We start from the raw sequence: 17,820 nt of genomic DNA, 5'->3' as shown, positions 1-17,820 counted from the left end.
TCAAAAGAAAGAGGATATTGCCAATGCCACACGTGGCTTCACATTTTTCTAAATATCCCTTAGGTCTGTAGCTGCTGTTTGCAATACTAGAAATATAATATTCAATACCTGAGTACTATGGAACTGAATATAAAGGTACCCAGTATATATAAACCACCTTAAACCCAACCGAGAAGAAGGGAGGGATCTAAGTCACCCATTCTAATCTATCGGTCAACTATCCAGCCTTCTCCAGCTGCATTTAGCTCTTGGAAAACCAGAGATGTGGCTATATTTAGATTCTAGTGAGTGTCCTCTGCTAGGTCACATACTAATCATTTCAGCTCAATTCTTTTTGAGCATTGTCCGAGATGCTCATAGGAACTAAGTACTTAAGTTTTTATTAGAGTATAAGTTTCTCCACAGATGTCCAGGTAAGGAGAGCAGCCTTCTATCTAGCTTCCATCATAAGGCTGAAATAAGTAGCATTAGTAATCTATAGGCTTGCAGAAAGCGTTCTTGAAACTGTTTGTTTGACAGAGTCTGTTCCGGGGTACTACGTTCATCACAGTAAATAGACTTACCTTACTCCACTAAATCTTAATTGCCAGATTCTGATAGTTTCATCTTGTGTTTGTCCTGCCTAGAAAGAACTTGGTCCAGTGAAAGATATCACATCACCCACCATGTCTCTCTAATGGATTTATCACAGGATTGTGAGGTAGGAACTGCTGAGATCTAATCCTACTTCTGTGACTGATCTAAGGAGCCTTGATAAAGTCATTTCCTTCTGTTCTCCCCCAAGCCCTTTGTGAAATGGAGACAATGCCTACTGGGCTTCACTGGACTGCTGTGAAGATTAATCAGAGTGTGACATAAATGTTAAGTATTACTCAAAAGCAAACTGGAGAAACTCATGAAATCTCAGGAAGGCCATAATGTTGGGACTTCCCCGTTTTTCTAATTTTTTGTTGTTGTTGGTTGCTGAAGAGTATGTTATAGTCTGAGCATAGTGTTTTTGCATGTGCCCAAGGACTTTGATAGTTTAGGAATGCTAAAACAGTGACACTAAATGGGATCGCTTACTGCTCAGTCTTGAAGCTCCACTTCTAAAAATTTTAAAACCTGCTGACATAATTAGCACTGAGCCATTCTCTATGGGAGGATTTTCCTACTTCCTTGGACCACATGTGCTTTAATTTAGTAGACTCTGTGGTTTCATCAAGTCACTCTTTCTCCCAGTCCCTTCCTTCATTAAGGACTTGTTGGCCCGAGAGACCATTCAGATGCGTACCTAGGAGTTTAAAAATAGGTGTGAACAGTTCAGTTCCTTGAAGGAAATGGGAGCCGCAGGGCATTCCGCATTCTTGGAATTCAGCCACTTACCTGGGTGCCCAGGAGTAGGCACCTATTGTTGTAAACCTTGTTCTAGATCATTTGTGGACCCTACATTCCATTAGTACAGCTAAGCATCGACGTGGTGACTGGGGAAGAGACTGACAAACACTGTCAGTACACAACTGAACATTAGCAGGTAGCTGACAGTCAGATCATTCTTTGCAAGGATGTTGTAGCCGTGTTGGTCCCAGGATATTTTAGAGAGAAGGTGGGTGAACAAATCTCTTTTACTGGACCAGCTTCTGTTGACAGGTATTGCCTCACCCACCTTGTCAGTCAAACCACTAGGCAATTGGAACAGACTTCAGGAGTTTAGGATTTCCCAGATAGGGCAGCACTTATTACTAGGTCTTACAAATAGCCCCTTGTTTGCTTGTCAACATATGGGAAGCTCTTTTTGGTGAATAGGGATGGGGGGCACTAGACCATTAGTTTCTGCAAAATTTGTTTCTGGTAAACTGAAGGTCATTCTCTAGCCCTTAAAGTTGTGAAGCACCTTGCAGGTGTGTGCCTGTTGTCAACTTGAGTCTCCACAGCCCAAGAGCCCCAGCGTTCCTGTTCCTAGCTCTGCCAAGCCGCAGCAGAGTGAAATGACTAAGTTGCTAGACGATTTCAGGGCTGGGAGAGGGCGGCTATAAAACTGAGAAGCATACTGCAATTTGACTGGGTTGGTGCTTGGCAGAGCTGTGAGCAATGGAGACTGAGGAAGAGAGAGAGTAGTGGCTGATGGAGCAGCTAGAGGCTGGGGGCACCTCCAAGTACCGCAAACTTCCCATGCCTAAGTCACCAGGCTGTGGAAGAGCTGTAGCAGGGGAGATTGCTCCTCCCCTCTTCTATCAGCAAGGTATGGCAAAGGGGCTTCAGACTTAGCAGCTTCTGCTTAACGGTGTCTGGGACAAAAGATGCAGCCTGCAAGCAGGGCCTAGGGACATCAATCTGATAGAAATTCCAGCACTCTTCCTATTCCCAGAAAGTGTGAATGCTAAGTTTCTCTCATGGCTGTTTTCCCTGGAGCTGACTGGTAAGCTCTTCCTCCTCCAGTTTGGTAGCTATGTTAGTCTGTATCAGCAAAAACAATGCGAAGTCCTTGTGGCATCTTAGAGACTAACAAATTTATTTGCGCATAAGCTTTGAAGTGAGTTTTAGCCCATGAAAGCTTGTGCCCAAATAAACGTGTTTAGTCTTTAAGGTGTCACCGGGACTCCTTGTTGTTTTTCCTCCTCCAGTGTGTCATTTGACCAGCTGATTGAATCCTCTAGCTGGCAGAAAACAGAGTTTTCAAGCCCTGGTTAGTGCATTTTCTCTAGTTTGTAATGGTTCAATCTCTGCACTAGAGGAATGTGCGAGACAGCTGGGCAGGCTAATGAGGTCAGGCTGTCCTGCTTGTTTGATGTGCAAAAGGTGTTGAAAAGATATTCATAAAAGGGACAGGATATAATTGAGAGCTAATGGATCACTTATGTTGTTGTAAATTGGTGCAGGCATGCTCTTTGCTACTCCTGCTGAAGTGTAACATGGACAAATGTAAGCTGCTTAAATCAACCTGCCCGTTCTCACTAACTCTAAAATGGTTAGGTTGTTTTGCATGTGCTGCAGGTAAAATGCAGTCCAACGACTTCATGTCAGACTTCAGGGGAATTTAACTTCCTTTCCCCGGGTCAGTAGATAATGCCTTCCCAGCATGATGTGCTTGAATGAAAACTGCAGCCATTTGGTCAGTGTAGCTGCCTGGAAATGAATTAACTGAAGTGTTTTTTAGTGCAAAGTTAGTTTACAATGGGCAGTTCTGAATCTAGTACAGGATTGCAGAAGAGTGTTCTTGTAACCCACTGGGGAGTAAGGATGGTCCTCATACACTGGTGGATTCTTCTGCAGTTTCCACAGTATGCATCCGATGAAGTGAGCTGTAGCTCACGAAAGCTCATGCTCAAATAAATTGGTTAGTCTCTAAGGTGCCACAAGTACTCCTTTTCTTTTTCCGAATACAGACTAACACGGCTGTTACTCTGAAAACTATCATTGGTGATGCTAATATATTGGGAACCCAATGGAAGAGGTTGTAAGCCGAGTTACCATCCTAATTTCGTAGTAGCTTGCTGGTTGTTGACTTGTTTAAATTTTAGAGTTGACTTAAAAACATGGAATGCTGACATTTTTTCTTCTGCTGACTAAGACAATATTTAAAGCAGAATAGTAGCTAATGTATAGCCTCTTCTATAGTATAATACTACTGGTGTCCAGAATCGTAACCCTTTAAATCAAAATTGCCAACCCAGGTACTAGGCTTGAAATGCCAATAGCGATTAAACTTTAAAAACACTGCTTGATTTTAAAGAACTGGATCTGACTGGTAAGACTTGCTAAAGGTCATTCTTCTTCTTTAGCTGATGGCTGTGGGGCTTAGGAAGGAAGTTTTACCTATATATAGCAGATGGAAGCTATCCAATCTGATTGAGTGAATGGTCTGTGCTGTTACCTTATTTATGACAGGTTTCAGAGTAGCAGCCATGTTAATCTGTACGCGCAAAAAGAAAAGGAGGACTTGTGGCACCTTAGAGACTAACCAATTTATTTGAGCATAAGCTTTGGTGAGCTACAGCTCACTTCATCGGATGCATTCAGTGGAAAATACAGTGAGGAGATTTATATACACACAGAACATGAAAAAATGGGTGTTATCATACACACTGTAAGGAGAGTGATCACTTAAGATGAGCTATTACCAGCAGGAGAGCGGGGCGGGGAAAGAAAACCTTTTGTAGTGATAATCAAGGTGGGTCATTTCCAGCAGTTAACAAGGATGTCTGAGGAATGGGGGGGGGAAATAGTTTTACTTTGTGTAATGACTCATCCACTCCCAGTCTCTATTCAAGCCTAAGTTAAGTGTATCCAGTTTGCAAATTAATTCCAATTCAGCAGTCTCTCGTTGGAGTCTGTTTTTGAAGTCTTTTTGTTGTAATATTGCCACTTTTAGGTCAGAGATTGAGTGACCAGAGAGATTGAAGTGTTCTCTGACTGGTTTATGAATGTTATAATTCTTGACGTCTGATTTGTGTCCATTTATTCTTTTATGTAGAGACTGTCCAGTTTGACCAATGTACATGGCAGAGGGGCATTGCTGGCACATGATGGCATATATGACATTGGTAGATGTGCAGGTGAACGAGCCTCTGATAGTGTGGCTGATGTGATTAGGCCCTATGATGGTGTCCCCTGAATAGATATGTGGGCACAGTTGGCAACGGGCTTTGTTGCAAGGATAGGTTCCTGGGTTAGTGGTTCTGTGGTGTCGTGTGTGGTTACTGGTGAATATTTGCTTCAGGTTGGGGGGCTGTCTGTAGGCAAGGACTGGTCTGTCTCCCAAGATCTGTGAGAGTGATGGGTCGTCCTTCAGGATAGGTTGTAGATCCTTGATGATGCGTTGGAGAGGTTTTAGTTGGGGGCTGAAGGTGATGGCTAGTGGCATTCTGTTATTTTCTTTGTTGGGCCTGTCCTGTAGTAGGTGACTTCCTGGTACTCTTCTGGCTCTGTCAATCTGTTTCTTCACTTCAGCAGGTGGGTATTGTAGTTGTAAGAATGCTTGATAGAGATCTTGTAGGTGTTTGTCTCTGTCTGAGGGGTTGGAGCAAATGCGGTTGTATCGTAGAGCTTGGCTGTAGACAATGGATCGAGTGGCGTGATCTGGGTGAAAACTGGAGGCATGTAGGTAGGAATCGTGGTCAGTAGGTTTCCGATATAGGGTGGTGTTTATGTGACCATCGCTTATTAGCACCGTAGTGTCCAGGAAGCGGATCTCTTTTGTAGACTGGTCCAGGCTGAGGTTGATGGTGGGATGGAAATTGTTGAAATCATGGTGGAATTCCTCAAGGGCTTCTTTTCCATGGGTCCAGATGATGAAGATGTCATCAATATAGCACAAGTAGAGCAGGGGCGTTAGGGGACGAGAGCTAAGGAAGCGTTGTTCTAAGTCAGCCATAAAAATGTTGGCATACTGTGGGGCCATGTGGGTACCCATAGCAGTGCCGCTGATTTGAAGGTATACATTCTTCCCAAATGTGAAATAGTTATGGGTGAGGACAAAGTCACAAAGTTCAGCCACCAGGTTTGCCGTGACATTATCGGGGATACTGTTCCTGACGGCTTGTAGTCCATCTTTGTGTGGAATGTTGGTGTAGAGGGCTTCTACATCCATAGTGGCCAGGATGGTGTTTTCAGGAAGATCACCGATGGATTGTAGTTTCCTCAGGAAGTCAGTGGTGTCTCGAAGATAGCTGGGAGTGCTGGTAGCGTAGGGCCTGAGGAGGGAGTCTACATAGCCAGACAATCCTGCTGTCAGGGTGCCAATGCCTGAGATGATGGGGTGTCCAGGATTTCCAGGTTTATGGATCTTTGGTAGCAAATAGAATACCCCACTTGCCCCATAACCTCAGCCGTGCAGAACACAATGCCATCCACAGCCTCAGAAACAACTCTGACATCATAATCAAAAAGGCTGATAAAGGAGGTGCTGTCGTCGTCATCATGAATAGGTCGGAATATGAACAAGAGGCTGCTCGGCAGCTCTCCAACACCACTTTCTACAAGCCATTACCCTCTAATCCCACTGAGGGTTACCAAAAGAAACTACAGCATTTGCTCAAGAAACTCCCTGAAAAAGCACAAGAACAAATCCGCACAGACACACCCCTGGAACTCCGACCTGGGGTATTCTATATGCTACCCAAGATCCATAAACCTGGAAATCCTGGACGCCCCATCATTATGCAGAGGAATCCAGGCTGTGACAGGGCAATTTCCTGGCCTTGAAAGACCTTATTGTATTAAGTTTACATATTATTGTGGGCTGTGATTGCATGTAACCTCTCTAAGGGGGCTGACATGACAGAGGTCAGACCTGGAAGTTCAAAGGACTATACTGAAAATGTGCCAGACAAGAATGGACTTTTGGGACAATAAGTGTTAATGGATTTCCCATGGAATCCCTTGGGCTCTCCCCTAAAGCAAATTATTCAACTCCAGTTCTGCAAAGAAATAGCCTTTTGAAGCTAAGCCTGAGGAGAGAGGGCCTTTATCTGCTGATTACCTGTTACAGAAGGCCAAGATCAAAGGCCCAAGCTGTATAAAGAAATGGCCGATTTTCCCAACCTTTGTTCTGGTTCTGGATCTAAGACAGATAAACTATAATCACAGAGAAAACCCAGTGTGGGTTCTGAAGGACTAAAATCTACTAGAGCACTATGTTAGAGCTGGGGGAGTCCTCTGGTAAGCTTTTTACCATGTGTGTAGGTTCTTCTATTGTTTCAATATATTTCTCTGCAATGATTTTACCTTAGGAAGAAATGTGCTTGCTTAGAAGGAGCTGTGCGGTGATTTTTATAAATGCAGGCACTGGCCTGTTTAGGCAGTTGGACTTGCTCTGGATATCACAGTGTAAATTCATTGAGCTGTGCAGAACTTAAAACCCCCACTCAGAAGGGAGCGAGATGTGGGTCTCTGTCCAGGGACGGGGCTGCTGGGAGGTGGAAACTGTTAAGTGGGTGCCCTCAAGAGATCACTGAGGGGGAAGTACAGGCACAGTTGCCTTGAATATGTGACACTCGCTCTTGGCAACAAAAAAGAAAGTACTAAGAAATGGTATTTTTTTTCTGTTTAGAGAATGATTCACTCAAACTTCAGAGCAGCTATCTGGCAGTGTTATACTTGTAAACCGCAGTAATTTAACTTTCTAAATGGCAATCAATTCCCAAAGCATGCCCAAGCATTGCATTACAGTGGCATTATCTTTCTTGCCAACATTTTAAAGTTGTAAAATTTATCTACATAGGTTGTGGTATACTTTTTTTTTTTTTTAATTGCATCCTCAAGGTTCAAATTCATCAATGGCCTAAAGGGTCCACTGTATTTATCGAGTGCTTAAATCTGTGGTGTGCAGGCTAATGGGAAGTCTGACCATTATGGCAGCAGAAAGCACAGATGATCAGCACCCCCCACCATTTCTGCTAGGATATAACTGTCTTCTTTTAAACTGGATTAGTCATAAATTGTGCAAACTACAGTGAGTACAATTTGTTGTTGCAGCAAACAATGGGCTTATCTTCAGCAATTCTGAAGGGGAGAAAAATTATACCTGGCATCTTAGCTTAGATTCCTCATTTACCAGCATCAATGGCAGATTTGTCCTTCGTGTCTGGGAATGCCTAATTAATTCAGTTGTCTAATGGGTAGACTCCATCTTTGCTTTGTGACTTCCAGTAGAACCCCATAGTCTAGTCTGCAACATAGGACTTCAAATGATGCGTACCCCTGCAATTCTGAATGCACACTGTACGCTACCCTGATTTCACGCAGGAGGGTGAAATAGCCCTCAAGCCTAATTTAATAGGCTTGTTACACATCATGGCTGCGTCACGGATTTGACCTTTTCCCTTAACTGTGATTTCATCTATGGCTATCTCATGACTCAGATTGTTGATATTTCTGAAAACGTGGGAGGGGAGCAACGTAATGGGGAAACAAATCAGTCCAAAGTTTGTTGGGAGGGGGCAGGCGGAGGAATCCTCAGATGCCCCTCGAGGTGAATTGTTGTGGCCAGTGATCTCTAAAGAGCTCACTGACCTGCATAAGTGCACCTGCCAGCATGATTCCACTAAAAAAGCTCCAAGTTCCAAAGAAGCTGTGTTCTTTCCCACACATGCCAAAGGTGCTATCGGTAGCTGCCTTTCGGTTGGAATTCTGTACCTGACCCCTGTTCGGTGTCCTTTGCAGACTGACCAACATATCATCATTTTCCTAACAGAGGTGCAGTTATCCATCCGCATCTCACATGGCTGCGGCCTCCTAAATCCTCCAATTCTGATTTATCAGTTGTTAAAGCATCTCTGAGGAAGGCTTAAACTCCTGTGTTCCAGGGCACTGAGCACTTTAAAGGAACACAAAACAGAAGTGGCTTCCCCTCTTTAGCCGTTGGCTTATCTAATTATTTAAACAGGGGTGTGTGTGTGTGTGAGAGAGAGAGAGAGAGATTCACATAGGAAAACTTTAGACTTGTAATGGGGGAAAGGGAGAGAACAAACCCATGTGTGATCCAGCATGCCGGCAAGAGACCAAAATGAGTGAATATGTCAGGTCTAATAATTCATATCTGAATACTGGGGACATCCCAGCAGAATTTTCAGAAGCCTTCTCAATCTGTCACTGACTCTGCACTCTTAGCAGCTGACCTCCCTGTGATCTGCTGCACAACATCTATCCATCTCCTCGCTAGTCATCCCCTAGTATGATGACCTGCCGCCAATCTGTCCATGATAACTTTCTCTAGGTTATTTCCATCTCTACACTTGATGTGACCAAAGCTCATAAGTTCATACCTGTTGATTTCCAAGAGCGGAGTCCACTGATCTCCAATAATATTTCTAACAAGTGTTTGTTATCTTTTCCATCCAGGAAACGTGCCAGCATCACATATCAAAGGCTTCAGTTTTTTTTCTTGTCAGTGGCATTAGTTTCTCAGCATTCACATCCATAAATTGCTATGGAAAAAATTAAGCTTTTCACCAGACGAACTTTCGTACCTTTGAGATGCCACAGATTTTCTATACTTCTGTAAGGGAGGCCATGGCTGAACGACCCATCCCTAGTTGTCGTCTGATTTCTTTGGAGTAGCCTCCTTGGTTGGATATATATGATCCCAGAAAATTAAATGAATCTACTGCCTCTACAGCATGACCTTTTAATTGTGATGCCCGCTTGCATCCTATTGTTATTAATTTGTCAACATACGAACATTTTGTTTTTGCCACATTCAGGAATAGTCCATATTCCTCGCAAACTTTTTACAGATTCCAACATTTCTTGTATTGCATCATGGTTGCAGAAAAGAGTGTTGTCTTATCAGCATATTTGAGGTTGATTAAGAAGTGTCCACCCACTGAAATCCCAGCTCCTTCCACTTTATGAAAATCTTCCAGGGCTTGTCTTATAATAAATTCTGCATACATATTGAAAAGACTTGGGGGACAGAATGCACCCTTGTCTCTCACCCTGGCCAATGGAAAGCCACTCGCAGTCACCTGCAGTTTGCACTGCGGTCTGTAGTTGACAGTGGAGACTTGCAATGAGGTCAAGCAAGATGTTTCTGAATCCCCATATCTGCCAGTACCTTCCAGAGACTGCCATGTTGGAGAGTATCAAATGCCTTGGAGTGGTCAATGAAACACGTAATCAATGGGTGACTATGTTCCTTGCACTTTTCAGTGATAGAAGATATTCATGATTTGATCCTGTGTGACTTGTCCCTCTCTGAAACCAGTAGTTCTGCTTCTATCAGTTGCTTCATGTGATCCTGAATTATGCAGAGCAGCACTTTACTTGTGTGCAATATCAGGGAGGTGGTACAATTGGGTAGTAATCGTTTTTATATCCCCTTTCTTTGATAAGGGCAGAAGGATGGCTTTCTCCCAGTTGCCTGGCCGATTTCTATTCATCCACTTGTGGTTACAAATTTTCCATATGAGAACAATACTGGTGTCACCAATCACTTACAGCAATTCTGCTGGTACGCTATCTAGCCCTGGTGTTGTCCTGGGCTTCATTTTCATAATCGCATGCACTGCTTCCTCATGCAGGATTGACGGCTCTCCTTTCTATCCACCTATCAATAGTCTATCATCTATTGTAAGTGGATCTGAAGAGGCATACAGATTGACACAGTAATCTCTCCATCACCATTTTATATTGTCACCTTCAGGAAGAACTTTCCTGATTTTTTCTTAAGCTTGGTCATGGGGAAAAAATGAGGAGCACAAGAAAAACCTGGTTTACAGCTCTACGTGGGGGCAGGGGGAATTAACTTCTCCATCATAAACAACCTTTCTGGTAACAGCAGTTCTAGTTGGGTCATTTAGTGTTTCTAGTGTAAATCATTGACAGTCCTGGAAATGCGATAACGGCAGGTGTGTGTGAGGCAGAGCTGGGTCTAAATGCAGGGACCTCGATCCGTCTCCTAGAAGTATGATTAATTGTGAGGTGGGGGGCAGGGCAATTTCTCATTAAAGTGGAATTGGAAATACTGAACTCCCTTTAGCTTCTTAAAAAATAAACAAAGTGAGGGTGAGTCTCTTAAGGCCCAATTTAGGACTAAATCAGAGTTGAGCACTCGCCACCACATGGGATTGGAAGTGAAAGGAAAGAGTCAAGTGGCTTGGTAGAAACCAGCCTATAAGGTGCCAGGAGTACTTCTTCAGGCTGCCTCCCCTTTGACGCTGGCTCTGCACGTCCAGCAAGTGGTTGGAGCTGCTAGTCCCAAACTGGCCTGTACTTGGAAGCAAGGCCTGTACTTTGAAGCAGATATTTCTTAAACAGATGAGGGGCAGCACTAACTGCTGACGTCACAAGCAGAGGAAAAGAGGTTTGTCATCTTACAAAGAAGAAGTGGAGGGAAATTCAATTAAAAAGTGGACGATTTAAAAAAAAATTCCTAGTTTAATTTGCCCTGTTCCCAACTGCATTTTAACACTCGAAGGACTCTGGGTAAAACTTTCAAAAGCACCTTTCCCAGACCTGAAGAAGAGCTCTGTGTAGCTCGAAAGCTTGCCTTTTTCATCAACAGAAGCTGGTCCAATAAAAGATATGAGCTCCCCGACCTTATCTCTCTAATATCCTGAAACCAAAACAGCTACAACACTGAAAAAAGCACTTAAGTAGTTCAGGAGGCTAAATTTCATTGCCTTTCTGTGAGGTTTAGGTGCTGAAATCACTTCTGAAAATGGGAGTTGACAAACTTAAGTATATTAATGCTTTTGGAAAAGTTACCTTCTGTCTGAGAAATAATTTCTTACCCTTTATGGTGGTACAATAATAAGAGAACAAGTCAAAGGAACCACTGTCCTGTGCATTGTTATACTGACATGGGAGGAAAAGAGGTAGCAGAGTGGAGTTAGCTGAGGCTTGCTCAGTGCATACCCACGTCAGCTGTGTCTCAAGGCAGTGCTTTCAGCTCACTTTAAGGAACATTAAATTAATAGGTCTTAAAATAAGTTTGGGGAGGGAAGGTGAAATAGAACAAAGACAATTACAATTTTGATTTCTGCCACTTGTGGGTTCTCAACTGGGGACTGCCATTATCCCTTTCTTTACGTTTAGACGAAGGGTAATCCCAGATTTATGGGATGGAGGTGTGAAACGTTTGGGTGTCGTAATATGGAGTTGTGGTTTGGAAGAGTCTGGAAACTACAGTGATGAGTACTCCCAATAGAGTAAAATAAAGTTAATCACCTGCTCTTACGAAAGAGCTAGACAATGCCTGTAGAATCCTGCCATCTTGTCCATACAGGGCCTGATCCAGAGCTCCCTGAAGTCAATGGGAATCTTTCTGATGGCTTCAATGGGCTATGGATCAGGTCCATAACACGGAGAACAACAAAGGATAGCATTATGCAAATTTAGTAAGTGGTCAAATAAAAATCTCAAAGATGATGTCTCACAAAATGTCCTTTCTTGTCTTTTGGTAATAGTTTAATTTTACATTTCATAAGGAACTGGTAAATGTATAGTAATGGAGGAGGGGAAGAAGTCTTAATAATATGAACCTTTGGTACAGGACTCTCCTGTTACTTTGCCAAGAGGAGGAGAGAGCTCTATTTCTGTGCATGCTGGTTAGCAAGAGTCTGCTGTAATTCAGATAAACATCTACACACCATGCTGCAGGACATGGCTATCACTTGTTTCAAAGGACAGATGTTACATTTCATATTTTCCCTGCAATATGGGATGGAGCCTGGGAATGTAAGCAGCTGTCAACTGTTAAATTGGAAGTTACTGACGAACGAGGGCTAGTTTAAATGGCAGACATATCAGATAGTGACAACTTTCTGGCTCCATCCATTGGGCTTGAAAGGTTACAGATACCAGGATACAGGAACTGGGATTTAATTCACCATATGTGCCTTTTGGTGCATGTTTATTAAAGACAGGAGTGGGAAGGGGAAAAGATCAGGGAAGTTTCAACAAATCTACAAGATAAGGTGAATGACTTTCAGTAGCATCCAGATGCATCAATGTCCATCACAGAAAGCTTGGGCTACATAAAGTGTAGCAAAGAACCGTTGTGTTTAGCTGCAGCAGTAGCAAATAAATAAAATAAGCTGTCTGATACAGCAGGCTTTTTTTTTTTAACTTACAGAATTCAGTAAATTCACAAATTGAAATTCAGGAACTCTGCACGACTGGGCAATGCACACACAGACACAGCACTTAAAGAGGTACCTCCTTTTTAAATATTATATACCTGATCTAGAGCAACTGAAAAGAAATATTTCAGAGTCATTTCAGAGTTTCAGAGTCGCAGCCGTGTTAGTCTGTATTCACAAAAAGAAAAGCAGTACTTGTGGCACCTTAGAGACTAACAGATTTATTTGAGCATAAGCTTTCGTAAGCTACAGCTCACTTCATCGGATGCATTTTAGTGGTAAAGTTATTGCATGCACTGTAATAGACTAGTAAAAGAGCTGTACCTAACAGGCATTTACAGGAAGAAGACTTTACTTTGTATCCTCTCTGTTTGTTCATTCCAGCACCTGGTCTGACTCTCTTTTTACTGCAGCCCATATATTTAACTGACAGCTTCATGGCCTTCCCAATAGTTAAGACCTAAATAGCCTTCTTTGTTCGTGAACTTACCTCCTTAATTTGCATGCGCTTTGTTCCTGGCCCCTGATGTGTTGTGTTTGCCTTATTTACACATACATACATTATTTTTTGTGATACTGGGCCATTCACATAAAAGATGCAATTTGAATTGGGCTTTGTTATTCCTTGAGTTGTGTTTTTTTTTAACATGTGAAAACCCTTGCCCAAATATTTGATTTTATGGTTAAAGCAGACCCTCCCCTCCCTCGGAATTTTCTTGTGAACTTCACCTTCAAGAGCTTGGATTGAAAAGTTGGCGGATATGATCCTCCGCATGGTTACTCTGGGAATTGATTTGAAAATCCATTTTGAGTAGATTTAAAGAGAAGAGCGGAACTTGGTTAAAGATGGGTAGGGCTGAGAATTGTTTTATAACTACACATCTTCTTGAAGTTGAGATTTTTGGGTTTGCTGTCTTCTTACTCAAATGGCTTTGCTAAAACTGACCTTTGTATCAGTAGAACAACCCTTGATAAGCACAAATCTGGCCTGGCCTGGCTTTATTTTTCAATGAAAAGATTTTACCGAATTTTTACATGTGTTTTCATTTCTTCAGCATATGTCACAAGTAGGAAGTAGCCTCATTAAGAACCATGCAGACTCTAGGCCCATATCCTGCCTGTAATAGATACCACATTCTCTTTTGGTATGTACAACCTTCCATCATATATACCTCTGCCATTGTTGCCATAACTGCAGCATTCATTCTCCACTTGCAACACGATCCATGTTTAGTAACTAAACTGTTTAGCAAGAATGAAGAGTTTAGCAACAGAGAAGTCTGACCCTAAAGCAGGTCTACGGTGTATATGGCTCAGACTGAGAGGAGAGGTCAGTCCTAGGAAAGGAAATCCTGGGGTAACACATTTTCTACTTAGTATAAATACTACTTTCAAATTTTGTTTACTTGCTCTCGTTACTGACATTTTCACTGGAGAGAACTTGGGATTCAGCATTTACGGAATCCCCATCTGCTGCAGTATTCATTATTTTATCTTTGTTCGATAAAGAAATACAAAATAATCAAACTCTGTTTTTCAACTGGACGCTAAGGACTTTTCTACAAATTTAATTGGCCAATGCATTTGGCAGAAGCAACCATCTTATATCTAGACTGGTTCAGTGATTCCTCTTTCTCTGCTAGATACTATCTAGATTGACTTGGGATCAATCCTCCAACTCAGAGTCGTTAGAGAAATCTGTCCTTCGTCAGGGCTAGATATTAATTGCTACAAAGCATCAGAATGTAGGATCGCCATGAAAATCTGGGGTCAGATTCTCTGTGGTATTATGCCTGCTGTCAGCAGTCCACTGCTCTTTCCCACCTGGCCAGTGTGGGTCTGTTCCCGCAAGTAACTGGATCATCTACCACTTTCCTGGGAAGGCTGTTCTACAGTTTAAAGGACACAAGAACTAGCCTTTCTCTTAATCTAACCAAGAAATCACAATACTAAATATAGATGAATTGTAAGTCAGTGATAAAAGATATGGGGCAAATGATAAATATAAGCATTCTACAGCGCTAAATACCCAAGTACCATATATTCATGAGGTCCCATCCAACATAAATAACCATGGAAAAATAGAGGCGCAGGAGGAATTGAAAATGTGTCCATATTTGTGCAGCTGGGATACTTTTCTTGGCAGCCAATTAAAGCTGGAACATTCCAAACAAACTCTGTTGCAAAGTTTATCTAGTCCACACTGTAGAATGCTAGGAACTCTGCTACAGAGTTCCAAGATACATTTATATAGATTCCACTACTGGCTGCAATTTTTATCTTTCAGGTATTAGGATGTCAGCTGGACCTAGCTCTCACTTTTTTTTTTTAACCAAAGAGTATCCAGTCATCTTTCATAATTTGTTTAACTTTTACCAAGATTAATATAAGCTGCACTCCTGATTTCCACAGAGCTTAAATACTTAATGTAGTAGATTTCCTGCATGCAGTAGAATTTTAATCAAAAGTTCATATTCCGTCTAAGAGCTTTCCATGATATGCCTTGATAGTGTAGTGGGATTCAGTATCTCGCAGAAAGAAAAGGAGTACTTGTGGCACCTTAGAGACTAACAAATTTATTAGAGCATAAGCTTTCGTGAGCTACAGCTCACTTCATCGGATGCATACTGTGGAAAATATAGTGGGGAGATTTTATGTACACAGAGAACATGAAACAATGGGTGTTACCATACAGACTGTAACAAGAGTGATTAGGAAAGGTGAGCTATTACCAGCAGGAGAGCGGAGCGGTGGGGTGGGGTGGGGTGGGGGAAGCTCACCTTTCCTGATCACTCGTTACAGTCTGTATGGCAACACCCATTGTTTCATGTTCTCTGTGTACATAAAATCTCCCCACTATATTTTCCACTGCATGCATCCGATGAAGTGAGCTGTAGCTCACAAAAGCTTATGCTTTAATAAATTTATTAGTCTCTAAGGTGCCACAAGTCCTCCTTTTCTTTTTACGGATACAGACTAACACAGCTGCTACTCTGAAAAGTATCTTGCAGGGCTCTGCGACATAAAGCCGAGGAGCAAAAGGCAGAACAAACCACTGCGAATGATCATAAATGGCAGAGTTGCACAGGTGGAGTTCCTGGTTAGAAAAAACCCTGCACTCAAAGAGCTTCAAACAAATTAGATGGGAACCCACTTTTCAAGCATGATCGAATGGTAGAATAAAATATAGAATTGCCTATGTGCAGCCTTCACCAGACCTTAGTCCGTATTAAATGCTATTAGTAACCATGTGCCGAGGCTCCGACCCCAGAGTGATATGTGGGGCTGACCCAACAAGAGACTATGCAGCTAGTTTTTAATATGACCCAAAGCCTTGCTTGAGTCCAAATGCTGTTCAGATTTCTCTGTGTTGACCTTAAAGCCACACTACTGCTTGGTATAAACTGCTACATCACTGGGACTCTCAGCCCTGTTGCAGTAGCACGTGTCATCAGGGAAGGTGACTGCAGGTGCCAATGGATGAATTATCTGGCAGCCAATACCCAGCAAACAATTCATTCATCTCCATAACAATTTTTGAAAATCAAACACACTAGAAACTGAGTATCTGAGGCACATTTGGAAGAGATCACAACTGGTATTTAAGAGAAATCTCATGCTCCAACATGATTGCTTTGGGGGAGGTGGAGAGGAATTCTGAAGCGGTTGCTCAGCATTCTAATGTTATGATGCTTCAGCTAACCTGTATGGTCAGTTTCCTCCAGATTAGTGCTTAATTTGTGCCAGGGCAGATCCCTGGCACCTCTAGGCTTGGCAGTTCATAGCCCCAGCACCTCTGGGCTGCAGCAGTTATGAATGTAAAAAATTGCTTGAGCCTTGGCACCTCCTTCATTACAAATTAAGCATTGCTTCAGATTCTTAATAAGCAACAAAGTCGTCATGATACAGGTGAAAAGTTTGATAGTGTAATTAGCACTGCACAATAATACTCTGTATGCCTGGACTAAGGTAAAAATTAACACTAAACCACAGTATTTCAGCTCAGGAAGTACGTACGTAAAGCATGGAAAAACACACCAAAATACAACAATAATGCCAGTAAAACTTTGCTAATTTAACCATTGTTATTGCACGCAAGTCCTTCCTTTATATCAGCAAAGACTTCATAGTAAAATTCTGAAGTGAGGTTTCAGAATACTAAGACTTCATTATTTTTACAGGACGTACTACTATGTTTACGCAAAAAGAAAAGGAGTACTTGTGGCAAGTTAAAGACTAACAAATTTATTTGAGCATAAGCTTTCGTGAGCTACAGCTCGATGAAGTGAGCTGTAGCTCATGAAAGCTTATGCTCAAATAAATGTGTTAGTCTCTAAGGTGCCACAAGTCCTCCTTTTCTTTTTGCGGATACAGAATAACACGGCTGCTACTCTGAAACCTGTTACTATGTTTACAAGTGTTAAAACGAAACAAAACCAACAAAGTATGTTCTGTAATGCAATGTCCTTTATTGTTTACATACTAATTGGCAAAATGCAGTAATTTATAATGGATCTCCTTGATTGTTTTACTTTGCTTTTGCTCTACGTGTATAAGAGATTTAGGGACCTATCATAAAACCTTCCAGAGGATATAAATGGTTACAGGCATACTGATGTAAGCACACCAAAGAGGTCCCTAAATACCCTGGAATTAATACTTTATTAGCTTAAGGCTAGCCATAAACTGCTTTGGTTTGGCATCTATCCAGGCATTAATAAGGTGCCAGTTGCTATATTATCTTGGGAAGCCAACCAAGATTAGTTCCATCAACGGTGGGGGAAAAAAAAATCAGTTTACAAGGTGTTGGGGGCCAGGGGCAGGAGATTCTAAGGTCAGCTACAATGCCTGTCTGCCTGCTGGTTCAACAACTTGACCTTCTGACTTGGATATGCCTTGCATGTCAGTTTGAAGACACATGGCTGAATCTTGTCATCACTAGTTTCTATTGTATTAATATCACTGACCAGGAGAGTGTTTTTCATGTCAGTGAAGCATCTTTGTATTTGAGAGAGCATTCTCTGGGCACTCTCTCTCTCTCAACAGCTGGGAGAAGAGGAACCTGTGGTCCAGCTTGCTCCCTTACACAAATGCTGAGACAGAATTCTTGCTTGCTTTTCTTTTGTGTGTGAAAAGACTTCCCTCACACCAGACCAGACAGATCTTTAACCAGTTCTTCTTTCAAAGTATTGTTCTTAAGGCTTGTGATTTTCCATTTTGGTATTGGGACCAGTATATTATGCCAATGGGAATTATT

The 17,820-nt window shown here is 42.1% G+C and overlaps 1 protein-coding gene across 4 annotated transcripts in view; it reads left to right on the top strand.

Annotated features, from left to right (window-relative positions):
- Window positions 1–17,820, top strand: part of TMEM51 (transmembrane protein 51) — a 34,956-nt gene that overhangs the window by 9,168 nt on the left and 7,968 nt on the right. The window contains exon 2 of one of the 4 annotated variants that reach the window (XM_077837123.1): window positions 12,557–12,635. The exons of 2 other annotated variants lie outside the window; for them this stretch is intronic. The gene's annotated coding sequence lies outside the window, so the exon portion shown is untranslated. Of the gene's footprint in view, window positions 1–652; window positions 701–12,556; window positions 12,636–17,820 lie in introns of those variants that run through there. One more of the 4 variants, XM_077837125.1, reaches the window with a different exon arrangement.

This window comes from Eretmochelys imbricata, chromosome 18, assembly GCF_965152235.1.
Source record: "Eretmochelys imbricata isolate rEreImb1 chromosome 18, rEreImb1.hap1, whole genome shotgun sequence".
NCBI lineage: Eukaryota > Metazoa > Chordata > Testudines > Cheloniidae > Eretmochelys > Eretmochelys imbricata.
Note: the sequence above shows the minus strand (reverse complement) of the source record. Positions and strands in the feature narration are given on the sequence as shown.